We start from the raw sequence: 14,306 nt of genomic DNA on the forward strand, positions 1-14,306 counted from the left end.
TAAATATCAATTCCTTACTATCTCATTCTCTCTCTCTCTCTCTCTCTATATATATATATACACACACCTATATGTAAATATATGTGTGTGTGTGTATATATATATATATATAGAGAGAGAGAGAGAGAGAGAGACAGAGAGAGAGAGAGAATGAGGTAGTAAGGAATTGGTATATATATATATGTATGGTATATACATAGGTATATATGTGTATATGTGTATATATATATATAGAGAGAGAGAGAATGAGATATCTTATTGATGTATATATAAGATCTATATATACATGCATATATATAGATCTTATATATACATCAATAAGATATCTCATATACACGCATATATATATGCGTGTATATATAGATCTTATATACATCAATATGTATGTATATATGTGTGTATATATATGTATCTATAGATCTTATATATACATTAATCAATATATGTTGCACATATATCATTGGAAAGTAGATATCAAATCATATTGCAAAAATATATTTGAATAAAATTTGAAATTAATATGGAATAAAATTTATGTACAATTGTAAAAATATTTTTTAAATTACATATCATTTATGTATGCATACTTACCCAATACAGTGAACTGGACACAAGCAAATTCACAGTAGTTGTTGCTAAAAATATAACAAAAGAAAGAACAATTAATTATAACTGAAAGAATAAAGAAAAGCTTTATGAAATATATCAGAAATGGAAGAAGGGCAGTAACTAATTCTTATTGATTATGTGTATGAAACCATGTTGATATTTTTATAGACATTAACACATTTAATAAAGGACTTTTTTTTTTCTGAGGCCTTACAGATTTTTAAAATGTTAGAAGAGAAAAGGAATAACCATAGGGTGGGCTGAGGAAAGTGCATTAACGAAAACATGTAGACATGTAAGTGAATAGAGTGTTCAGGGAAGAAAACCTGATTTGTCTGCAGCACAAGATCTATGAAATGTTGGAGGGAAGAGAACACAGGTCTTGAATGTCATGTTATGGAGGGTGAAATTTTTTGCAGGCAGTTAGAGGATTTTCTTAGAATGTCAACACAGATTTTGCTCAGTCTCTAATTCTGGATTATGCAAGTCTGATAACACACGTGCCTGGTTACTAGAGTAAAACCAGTGCCTCAGCCTCAGAACAAAACTTAAAATCTTGAATACTTGAAAAACAATTCATAAGAATATGCACTCTAGGTTTTGTTTATTTTCCACATTAAAAGATCATACCTTCCTAAGGTAGAATCCAGAAAACTTAGTCTCTACATTCAAGGATACAGGCATAGGGTGTAGGTTTCACACATGAGATTCACCCAGAGGACATTTGGATTCAGAAGTAAATAACAAGAAAAGTCAAAAGTCATGCTCATACAGCTGACCTCTGGCAGGCATGAGGACAGAGGTGTCTGGATCTTCAGGACAGCAGTCCCAGAGCTTCTGAGACTCAGTCTGGAGTCACATACTTTCTTTAGAGAAGGACCATGGCTCTCCTGGAGGTTACATAAAGTACCTAATATCCTTTAACAGATACTTCTGCCGCAGTGAAACATAGAGGACTATTTTGCATACAAATAAAGACCCTGAATTATATATTTGGTTGAACAATGTGCTCACAAGATCAGAATGTAAAGTACTTGCATAATAATGTGCCTTCCATTAAAAACGTGTGTAACAAAATATGCAAAAATAAATTTTTGAAAAACCTTGTGAAATTCTGAGTGACATTCTTTTGTTATTCATTTGTTGGATTTTTCTCAAAGTCTTTATTAAGTGTAGATAACCAAACGTTAATAAGAAATAATAGAATGCGATCCCATGCACTCTTTTTCCAGTTTTCCCCGATGATAGCATTTTGCAAAACTGTAGTACAATATCACAACCAGGATATTGACATTGACATAATCCACCACCATTATTCAGATTTCCCCAGTTCTATTTGCGTGTGTGTGTGTGTGTGTGTGTGTGTGTGTGTGTGTGTCAGTAACAGGTATTTGTGCTATACAATTTGTGCTACATAATTTTATCACATCTAATCTGTAAATGTGTATGTATACATAGTCATTACACTGAAGAGTTTCATCAGCACAGTTAAAGTTACCTTTTAAAATCACATCTATGTGAATGACACGCCTGGTCAAACCAATCCCCTGAGCCCTATGCAAATCAGACATCGCCTCCTCCAGACTCTGCATATATACCTGGCTGGCATCTGTGGTAGGTGGGGACCACCTCTTTTGACTTTGGAGCTCCCCTCCCTCTGTCTCTGTACGGGGGAGCTTCTTCCTTCTGTCTTCTCCCTTCTTGCCTATTAAACTCTTCCCTCCTTAAAACCACACACACACACACACACACACACACACACACACACACACACACACAGAGAGAGAGAAAGAAAACACATCCACCTCCCTCCTGCACCCTTAATATCCCCCTCTGATCTTTAACCAATGACAACCACAATTCTCTATTTTTAACATTTTGTCATTTCAAAAAATATTATAGAGAAGGAATCGCAGTGCATGTAAACTTTTGGTATTGGCTTTTTTCACTAAGCATAATTTTCTCAATCTTCATCCAAGTTTTTGTGCAGATCAATAGTCAGCTCTTTTTATTGCTGAGTAGTATTTAACCGTACAAATGTGTCACAGTTTGTTAACCCATTCGCCTGCTGAAGGACATCTGAGTTTTTTTCAGTTTGGAGATAATACAAATAAAGCTGCTATGAACATTCACGCACTCTTTCTAATATAAACATAAATTTTTATTTCTCTGGAGTAAATGCCAAATAATGTAACTGCTGGATGGTAATACCATGTTTAGTTTTATGGGAAACAGCCAAACTATTTTCCAGAGTGACTATCATTTTATATTCATACCAGCAATGTATGTGATCCCATTTCTCCTCATCCTCACTAGCATTTGGTGTTGTCATGTTTTATCTTAGCCATTCTGATAGGTAGGTAGTAGTGTCTCACTATTATTTTAGTATGCATTTCCATGATGGCTGATGATATTGAACATCATTCACAGATCTATTTTCCATCTGTGAATCCTACACACTACTCACTACTACAGCCTTCAGTTCAAGTCATCATTATTTCTCAAATGTATACAATATCTTCTGAACTGGTCTTGCATTTCTGTGCATTGCAAGTTACCTAGAATCCATAGTTTTACTCTAGTAATGGCGGAGTAGCTATGTGTAGACCAGTCCCTCTTCCAATAACAATCATAAAAGCTGAACAAAATACAAACAAATCTGTTTGACGTCTTTAGAGAGTTACTCAGCTAAGAGGTCTTGAAGGATTATGATCTTGGAAAGAAGGGAAAGGCAAAGATGTGGGCTTAATATTGAGCGGTGCTTTTCTGTTTAAAATATTTGCTGATTCGAAGTTAGCAGCTGAGTGGTAGCAAACTAACAAGATAAACAGACAGCAGTGGTTCAGAAGCTGAGCAGAACATAATCATCTGCGAGTGCGGATGGGAGATGGAATTCAGAACCCACCAAGAAGAACCCTAGTGAGTATCTCTGGATTTCACTGTGACTCTAAAAGAGCTTGTCTCCAAAAATATGGGTAAGTTGAAATATACCAGCCTTCACAAGACCGAAGAACAACCTCCTATCAGCTCAACCCCTGGAGGGATTATGCATATCTACTCCCCAACTAGTTGCCTATAAGAAACTAGTGGATCCTGGCCAGGAACGGTGGCTCACACCTGTAATCCCAGCATTTTGGGAGCCTGGGGCAGGTGGATCACTTGAGGTCAGGAGTTCAAGACCAGCATGGCCAACATGGTAAAACCCATCTCTACTAAAAATACAAAAATCAGCTGTAGCGGATCCTATCTAAAGTAAAAAAAATAATAAAAAATAAAAAATATCATCTAGGCAAAAGCTTCAAAATTACCCTGGAATATATTATAAACCAGTCACCATTTAATTAACATTACACCAGGGACCATTCACAAAATGGTCAAAACACAAGAGAAGAAAAAAATGTCCATAAAAACCAACAGGAGATGTCAAGAAGAGTTTGGTGTTATTCAGACATAAATTTTAAAATAGTTGCAATTGATTAATGTGTTTAAAAATTTAAAGAGAGAGAATTTCAGCCAAGAACTGGAAACAAAAAGAATCAACTAGACATTGCATAGCTTAAAAAAGGATAATCAAAACTAAGAACACAATAGATTGCTTAACAATAGATCAGCCCAGAGATCAGCAAACTTTCTCTGGTCCAGATAGTAAATGTTTTAGGCTTTGTAGGCCATACAGTCTCTGCTGAAACTATTTCCCTCTGATTGGATTGCAAAAGCTGCCATTGACAATACACAAATGAGTGGGCAGAGCTGGGTTCCAATAAAGCTTTATTTACAAAAACAGATTACATAAATGATTACATAATCACAGAAGGAAAGAAAGATGAAAATTTTGAAAAGATTCTAAGAGACATACGGCACATGGTAAAATTTACAGAAAAAGAACAGAAGGAGAATAAGCAGATGTAATATTCACAGAGATAATGGCTAAGAATGTTCCAAACTGGATGAAAAACTTCAAGCCAAAGACACGAGCCATACTACAAACCCCAAGCAGAAAATATGAACAAGACAACTTAACTTCTAAGAGGTGTTCTTCATTGCAGCCCAAGTCATTTCCTAAAGTGGAAATATAATTATCCCACTTCCTTACAGAGAAAATTCTGTTTATTCCATAACAGTACTTGGGATCATAGTCTCACTTTTAACTTGTTCTACAAACCCTTCAGAACCTGGTCCAAGGACAGGTTGGACTCTCAACCTCATCTGTGGACTCTCCTGCTCTATGTTCCTGCCACCATGAACTTTTAACTGTTTCCTGATCTGCCCAGGCAGTTTCATTGATTTGCCCAAGCAGCTCTCTCATCTAAAATTTGCTGTCATCGATTGTCTTCCTTTAGAACAGCAAATCATCCCCAAGTCTCAGCTCAAGAGTTACTTTCTCTTTGACACCTCTCCTGACTCTTTCCCCTTGCTGACAGAATTGACTCCAGCCTTCTCTGTCAACCACTGCAATCCAAGCCTCTGTCATCTATCACCGCCTCTGTAGCACTCAGCTCCCCTATCAGTCTGTAAACCCCTTGAAGACAAGGACTATGCATTTCTTATTTACATAAACCCTCAGCACCTAAAACAACATCTATTTCACTATATAAAATGTCCTCAGTACAATATACATGCATGTGTATATGTGTGTATGGGTATATATATATGTGTGTATATATGTATGTATATATATATATCTGTGTGTGTATATATATATATATATATACGAAGTTCAGGTAGAAAATCTGTCTCCAAATACATCAAAATTATTACCTCCTACTATCCCTACGCCAAGCACCATGACTGTTGGTTGTTCAGAAAAAAAGCTGCAATATCAAACATGAGGAGAATTGATTGCGCAACACTTTACTTTCAAATGATCTCAAAAATGAGGCCAAGTATGAAAAGACACTCCAGCCCTGCCGCCCAATGGCATTCTACACATTTCCTTATGTCTTTCCTCCATAACTTCTACTAGATGGGTATGTCTTTATCATCCTTTTACTAATTAGAAAACTGTAGCCCAGACACTGACTAAAATCATAGCTAACGAGACAGAGCTGTGTTTGCAACCTATGTCAACCTGATTCCAAAACCTGTGTTGTTTCTACTTTGCCACGCTGTCTTCTGCCCTGGAATTGACTCTCCTTGAAAACTGAGACCTAGCCCCGGCCACTGAAACTTCTTGAGTATCCGAAGCATATAAAACAATTCTCCATGGCTGCCTGTCTTGAATTGTGATACCATTATCCTCTTACAGACCAATTGGTGTGAAATCAGATCCTGCCTGGGAGTGGGAAAAAGAATAGAAGGGGGAGACGCTGGCTCCAAGCTCGGCAAGACACAAAAACTTACTGGAGTTCTGCAGGGGCCTGTTCAAAGTCTGGGTATGTTCTGTCATTTGGCAAGAATTAAATAGGGCCTTGTGTCCTCCAAGATTATTCTGTTACCTTCAGGATTAGGTTACCCATCATTATATTTAACCTATGGGAAAAGCCAACACAAAGCTCTGCTAAAGATGTAATAGGAAGCATATAATAAAGAACGCTAATGTCAAAGAGATACAAGTTTCCCACAGAGAGCTGGTGCTGAATGAATTCTTTCTGCTTCTGCCTACCATCCCTGAGGGGAACTCAGCCTCAGAGGCCCAAATGGATTCAAGAAAAGCAGCCCCGGCTGCCTAGAGACAGATACAGGTGCTCTGCTCTCATTCATTCATGAGCTAACGATGAAGAGGGTGCAGGAAGAAGGGAAGGGAGGTTAGAGCTGACCTTATCTCACTTAATCTGTATGAATTCCAGAAGGCCCTGGGGAACCTGAGATTCCTAGACTTACTCCCTTCTCACATTTCCTACTGGAAATCCCTCCAGCTGGCGGGATGCTAAAATAGGTACCATTTAGCTGGCTAATGAAGTCCATATGCAATTGTTAGAAATATAATTGACACTTCAGACTTGGGATCTGCATTTTGCTTTGCACAGTTTTCTCCTGCCCAGCACGGCTGCCTGACGGGAATGCTTCTGTTTTCCAAATTTCTTTGCCTGGCTGGAGTTAAAATAGACGCTTGATGTGCTAATGTCAGCTTATAATAATACCTATATGTTATGCTGATTACATAAAACAACATTTGTAAAGCAAAGTGCCAGACACACGGTGGCACTGTCTAAATCAGAACGGTTATTTACAATCTGTCCTCTACCAGCCTTTTCCAGGCTTATTTCTCAGGACTCTGTTTCTCCCTGAGGCCTGGTCCAGCACACCTTAATGTCTATCCGCACTGAAATAGCCATTGTTTCAGGCAGGTATGAGTCCCTTCATGCTGTCATGACTTCATATGTGCCTGTCAAAGAGAATGCTACTGTGGCCCCAGGGGGAAGGAAGTGGTTTTGTCTCCTGAGCAATAAAATCAAGGTTTATGAGGATTAGAGAGTAGCCTAAGTGAACTTGGACTTTCTTGGTAATATTTAATCCTTTTGACTTTTGGGACAAAGTTGGCACAAAAGAAGAGAATTCAGAAAGATGTTGAAACTTTGGTGTGTAAACAAATTGCCAGGATGATTTTTTAAAATGACAGGTTGTCTCCAAGCTTTTCCTCTTACAGGTAGGGGACATGGGGAAATTCAAGTCCCTCTGTTATTCATGTCACACACACACACACACACACACACACACACACACACACACACACTCACAGAAACACAGTAATTGACTAATTATGTAAATAACACAAGAACATAATTTTGAAGACAGAATAGTGTAATAGTATATGATACTGCAAAGAATGATACCATCAATTTGCGACTAACAGCCTCTAATCACCTGGATTTTAAAATAAGATGACAAGGATAGATTTGTCTTCTTTCTAGTTTATGTATGGTGGAGTAGTAGGAGCACATTTAGAAGGCAATAACATGTGAATAGCAATTACTGTTACGAGGAAAAGTACAAAGAGCTCTGCTTGAATTACATTATGCATTGCTTATGACAGCTCCATGAAGCAAATGTATACATATGTATGAATATATTGTTATATATAATTACCAATGTATATGTAGGTGTGCACATACTTACATATACCAATCTTACATGCAAAAAAGTCTCAGAAAGGCTAAAAAAGGTGACTAAGATCATAAAGGGTCAAGTCAAGATTCAAATTCAGTGCCCCCTGATTCAAAAACCTGGGCTCTTAACCACAACTCTCCACAGTAATTCAAGATTAATGTTTGCTTGAAATCGCTTATCCCCTGTGAAAGTGCCAGCGTCCAGGAGTGGTGGCAGAGTCACACTAGAAATATTTATCTTAGATCTGGATGTATGTGGTTAGAAAAACTCAACATGAAGTTAGGATGGTGCAGACCAGAGACAAAGAGATGTCGGCCGTGTGGGAAAGGGTGCGAGAGATGCTGGAACACAGAATGAGCCCCTGGACCACATTTTGAGCTTCATGGCAAATACGTGGTCCTTTTGTCTTTTCTTTTTCCCTCCAGTCCTTCTTCCCTCCTGCCAAGTTATCTGCCCCAAAATATGTTTCTTGAGCTGTACTTCCACCAAGTTAGCCCAAGGCTGCCTCTTTCTATATTACATGCCCCGCCTAAAGGTTCCTCTGTACATACTGAACACTAACCTAACTAAATGTAAACCGACTGTAATGTACTCTTGTGCCGATCACTGAGTTTTGGCCAATCACAGGTGGCCAACTGTTCAAACCCTGTTCAAATAAGGCAAACACTGAGCTGTAATCGATCTGGCTGTTTCTGTCCGTAAATCTTCGATCACACAATAGGACTGAAGCCTCTCTGAATCTATTCGGCTTCAGGAACTGCCCAATTTGTGAATTGTTTTTTACTCAATTAAACTCTGTTACAAATTTAATGTTTCTCAGGGTTTTACAACTTTCTTCACTTTTCCAAAACGCCAGTTTGTGGGCTGGTTATCTAAGAACCCATGGGAGAGGATTTTTGGAAAACAGGTATTTTCAGGCCCTGCTCCGCAAATCCTTTGATCCGGTAATTCTGGAGTGGGGCCCAGGAAGCTGGATTTTAAGTGATTCAGAGGCAAAGCCAGATTCCCAGCTTCTGGTGACCTTGGAAACAGCAATACAGCAATTCTAGGGAAATTTCCTTCATGAGCTTTCTCAATGCCCTGAATGCCTGGAGACTCACGGGGAGGCTATATTAATATTTCATATCTTCTAAATCAGTTTTCAAAAGTCATTAAGCCATAAAATTTGATTTCCCTGAAAGGTATACACTGGCTTTATCCACAGGGCAGCACATAGAGACATTTGGAATTTTGCTGCATTCCTTCTATTTTCCACCTTCATATCACCCAGAGGCAGATATTATTTAATCCCTCAAGTCACCAGCATCTCACTTCCCAGGCTTCTCTCTCCATGCCCTTTAATAACTCAGGCATCCTAAATTATTTACCAGCTCAGCTTCAACCTCTACTCTTTCTTCCAAGAATTTTTTCATTACAATACAAGATCAGGGATCAGAAACACTCTTGCCCCTCTTCCTGTAGAAGGGTTGACATCTCTGAATGCAAAGGAGGAAGGAAGCAAAGGATGAAGGGTCTGCTGATTTCCTGGCTTGATTCTTACAAAACTCGTTTATTTTAGGTTGAGCCTCGATCAAAACAGAGCAAAGTTTATGTTCATAAAAACACATTTCAATAAACCCCACAAGTGCAAAGGTAGAAGATGATGGGCTTTATCTTCAGTGACCATTTTTTCAGCAGTCTCTGGGAGCTGGCTTTCAGAAGTCAGTGAAATGTCAGATGGATGAATACATAAACACATCTTCTGTCTCCATGTTTGGTGACATCCCCTTGGTAGCTTGAAAATGGCCATGGTTGGAGTATTTACATTATAAAAATCAGCAAACTGCTACGAATCAAGTCTTCCTTGATCAGAAAGCTGGTTTGCCAGCAACTGCTGTGCCAACCTTCCTGTATCGTCTGCTTTGCTTCCTAAATAGCTATCTTCCCGGTAATCTTACCTTGCAAAGCTGGCTGCTTTGAATATTCACCAGACCAAGTCTACTACAAATTCACAAATTTATGTGTTCTATCCCAATTATAAGCCTATCCCTCCCTACAGAAGTATCACCATCCTAACCTTCAGAGTAATTCTTCTTTGCACTTCTATATTACTTTATTACCTAGTGTATGTCTATATGTTTTACAATACTTGCCAACTTAAAAAAATGTGATATGCCTGTTAAGTTTCTTTTAATCTACAAGTTCCCCTTTTATTCCTTTATTTTTCTTACAATTTATCTGTTGAGAAACATAAACCTTTGACGCACTGATATTCCCACAGCCTGAATTTTACAGATTGGATACTCATGGTGCAATTTAACACATCCCTCTGTCCTCTGTATTTCCTGCATGTTAGCATCTAGATCTAAAGGCTTGATCAGATTTGGGTTTGTTACTTCAGGAAAATAAAGGTGGCATTGTGGTCTCTCATCAGAAGACATATAATATCTAGTTGTTTCTCTCCTTATGATGTTCAGTCACTGATACCCTATGCTTAGGTCCATTGATTCACTGGAGGTTACAAAATGCCAATAATCTCATTCTCTCATTTCTTCTTTTCAGGAATCAGCTAAAATACTTTGAAAAGATATTTTTTCTCTCACCTGCTAATTAGCAACCCATGGCATAGACCAAATAGAGAAACACAGAATAAATGGTTGACTTTCTCCCTTTTTAAACCAACTTTTAAAATGAGTTGATTCCCTTACCTCTGCAGCTTAAACAGTTTAAAAAATTCAGTTGTTCTAATAAATTAATAAAACAAACAGATGCATAGATGCTAAAATACATCTATGTCAATCCAGAAGCCAGTATCCTTCTTCATTAAAAAATACTCAAAGGATTTCTATGGAAATCAGGGACAATAGAAGAATGTTCATTCATGGTGATAATGAACATTTGGTTTTTTTCTCCATTCTGGAGGCACCTGTCAATGTTATTAACCAACTGTAATTAATTAGAGGTGAAAGCCTTGGGAAAGAGGAGGTAAACTTGCCACTCGTAGTACATAATATGATTGTACTCTTGAAACATACTAGAGAATCAGCTCAAAACACCATTAAAACAACACAAGAACTTAGAGAGTGCCCACCTCAAGGCAAGTACCCACCTCACGCTCCCATGTCAATCATTTGCCTCTGGTTGCCTTCCTCCTCTGCCCCAGGGGTGAGGGGGAAGGATGCAATCTCCTGATAAGGTGATTTCCCCTGTACCACTGGCCCTGGGAAGAGAATGTGGGTAGGGGCACCAACCATGTCCACAGCACTCAGTACAGCCTGTGCTTATGACATAGTATATCAACCCTGAGAGCAAAATACAAAGAACCACAACACCAAATTGCAAAGAAGAGCCAAATAATAGATAGGAATATGAATAAATATGATTAGGAATATGTATAGGAATAAATACATGTATAATATATAGATACAAACATACCAAATATTAATATATAAAATACACATATTTATAATAAAATATATTTATACATATTGCATAAAAAGTAGGCTTTGTTTTTAAATAAATACACTTAAGCCCTTTACTCACCAATATTTACCATTTGGAAGGCAAACATAGCCTGGGCTATAGAGTCAAACAGACTGGTTTCAAGTTCTAGCTCCCCAACTATGACATGGAAAAATTGTCTAATTTCAGCCTCAATTTTCTCTTCTGTGAAATGGATACAATTATTTAATAAAAGCCTACTTCAGAGGGTAGCTATAGAGATTAAAAGAAACCCTGTGTCGGTAAATAGGATTGCCTGAAATGTGGTACAAGCTCATCAAGCTTTAGCTGATTGTTCCTTTGTCAGTCTTTAAGTTTGATCCTCTTAAAAAACAGGCAAGAAATAAACAAATAGCTGAACACACAAAGCCTTGCTTCATTTAATACTGCTGTAACTCCAGAGCCAGCATTTTCTCTTCAAAATACCTTGACTTCCTGCCCCTACCCGCTGCTGCACCTGTGAGCTCTGAAATACACCACCTGCCTCAACCCTGAGACATTAATATATAGAAAATAAATTAAGCTTTCTCATTAAGCATAGAAAACTAACACTTATGGCCTGGAGGAAATTTTAAAGAGAATTTAGAGATGCTAAAATTGTTCTTCATGTAAAATTTTGAAAATATATTAATCAAATTATATATCAATAATAATTTCTTTCCAAATAAAAACGCATTATATACACATTGTAAACATTTTACAAAATACAGCTAGCAAAATACTAAGCAATTCAAATCCCCCCACGTAGAAACACACAATATTATCATTTATGCTTATCTTTCTAGACTTTTGGTGTACAAACATTTATTACTAGATTATTTTAATACAAAGCTGTATTCATAGTGCATATGTTTTGTAACTTTCTTTTGTCATTTCAGAGGATATCACATCTTTCTAGATTATTAAAAGTTTTATATCTTATTTAAATTGCACAGAATAGACAAATAATAGATATGGATATGAATAAATATGATTAGGAATGTGTAAAAGAATAAATATATGTATAAATATATAGATACAAACATTACACAAAATATTATTGTATAACATATACATATTTAATAAAATATATTTATACATATTGCATAAAAAGTAGGTTTTCTTTTTAAATAAATCAAATTTATATACTTTTTAAAACAATGTCCTTGCCATTGTAATTGAAATTCTACGTAAATTTTAAAGTGCAGAATGATTATCATTACACATACATACACATACGTATATTTAAATCAGTTTAACAACTGCTTTTAGTACCTGCTGGGGAAAAGCATCATAGGTGTTATAAAGATGAATAAGAAACAGATGCTGTTAGAAAATTCTCCCAGTCAACACGTAGGGAACAGATCTGGGCACAAATAATTATAAGAGACATAAAATGTTAAAATGATTGTACTAAAAAACACCAAAAAGAAAGAGATTATATTCTCTAAAGGTAAAAGGAGGGGGAGAAAGAAAGCTATCACAGAGGAAATGGAATCTTCGCTAGTGTTTGTTGGATGGAGAATGGAGGGAAAAATATTTCCGCTGAGAGAAAAGATGAGTAAAGACTTGCAGCTATAGTCGCAGTGAGTATGTTCCCAGATGAATTTCAAATTGATTTAATTCCAAACACTGACAAAATTTTCTGAACTGTGCCCACTAGTAAGACATTAGGTGGGTAACAACCTTTCATGGCACCTTTAAAGTTGTACTTACTGTGACAAATCCCTCATTGAAGCCAACTGAAGTTGATTTCCCTGAATACTACACACACACACTCACACACGCAGAATTGGCCCTTTATATCCATGCATTCTACATCCAAGAGTTCGATCAACAATGGATTGAAAATATTCCCCAAATAAATTATTTCTGCAGCAAAAAAAAGTACAGTCTTCCTTTTCTTGTCATTTTTCCCTAAACGATACAGTACAGCAACTATTTACATAGCATTTCCATTGTATTAGGTATTATAAGTAATCTAGAGATTATTTAAAGTATTTGGGAGCATATGCAAAGGTTACGTGAAAATACTACAACATTGTATATAAGAGACTTGAGGAGTGCCCACTAATTTTGGTATCCACAGGAGGTCCTGGAACCAATTCCCATGGATACCAAGGGACAGCTGTATACATACCCACACACAAACACACACCTGTATATTTAGATAGCTTATCTTAGAATGTTTATGCATCCTTTGGAGTATATTATGTATGTATTTCTTTATTTGCATACATATATTATTTTCCTTTGGAAATAGAGTTTGTGGTATAATAGGAAGTGATTGTACCTCTTAGTGGATCTTCATGCAGAAAACTTAGTTGGTTATGGGTGTGCTTACCCTGCCCCTGATCATAATAACTGGACTAAAATGTGCTCGCTGGAATTCTCAAGCCATCCCTAAGTCCAGAGAGCAACTAAATTCCCTATTAGAGAGCCAATTTGCTGTGAGGGAAATTAAGTTATTATTGCCTCTTGAATGTCAGCTGGCAGTCTCCACCTCTGGCTAATGCCTGTAATTATACAAACAGCCTTCTGAGCACAGCCCGTATGGCAGCTGCATATGGCATTTACAGTTGTTATAATAACACAACAGCCAGCCAAGAAGCACAGCACAAGCGCACCTCTAACCCGCAAGTGACCTGCTAATTAGCAGCTGTGTGGGGTTAACAGAAAGAGCACCTCATATAGGGCGGTGTGTTGTGAATGTAAACACTGACCCCAGTAAACGGGAAAATGTATGCCAGGAGGAGCTTACTCATTCCCTGCCTGTGTTGGTCAAACAAATGGGAAAAACAGACACTCAACGGAAAGACCCTGTAAAATTAATACAACACTGAGAAGAGGGAATCTGGTATCTTTCCCCACAACCACTCCTGCATCCCCTGAATCATAACTATAGAATTAATCTTTGGGTTTGGACATTGAAGTTAAATGTGTCCAGTCCCAAGACCCCATCTTGGCTCCAACAATCTCTTCTCCCGTTCCATTGCCTCATCTCATTTATGGTTGCTCTAAAGCTCCTTTTGGTTTCCCACTCAGAAGTTTTGTCTGTTTGGCTTTCTGTGCTCAGAAGGTTGTTCGTATAATTACACTATTACCGAGTCCCATGTTGAAAAGTATAATGCTTCCTAATATTTATCTTTCTTCCATCCAACTCCTTTAAAACGCTGTGTATCTGCATCCAT

At 37.4% G+C, this 14,306-nt stretch overlaps 1 long non-coding RNA gene across 1 annotated transcript in view; it reads right to left on the minus strand.

Moving 5' to 3' along the window:
- Positions 1–14,306, minus strand: part of LOC116553098 — a 239,505-nt gene that overhangs the window by 44,156 nt on the left and 181,043 nt on the right. Inside the window, exon 2 of the long non-coding RNA XR_004269634.1 lies at positions 592–635. This is a non-coding gene — a long non-coding RNA (uncharacterized LOC116553098). The remainder of the gene's footprint in view (positions 1–591; positions 636–14,306) is intronic.

The sequence above is a fragment of the Sapajus apella genome, unplaced genomic scaffold (assembly GCF_009761245.1).
Source record: "Sapajus apella isolate SASKATOON/1434 unplaced genomic scaffold, GSC_monkey_1.0 scaffold12, whole genome shotgun sequence".
In the NCBI taxonomy this organism is placed as follows: domain Eukaryota; kingdom Metazoa; phylum Chordata; class Mammalia; order Primates; family Cebidae; genus Sapajus; species Sapajus apella.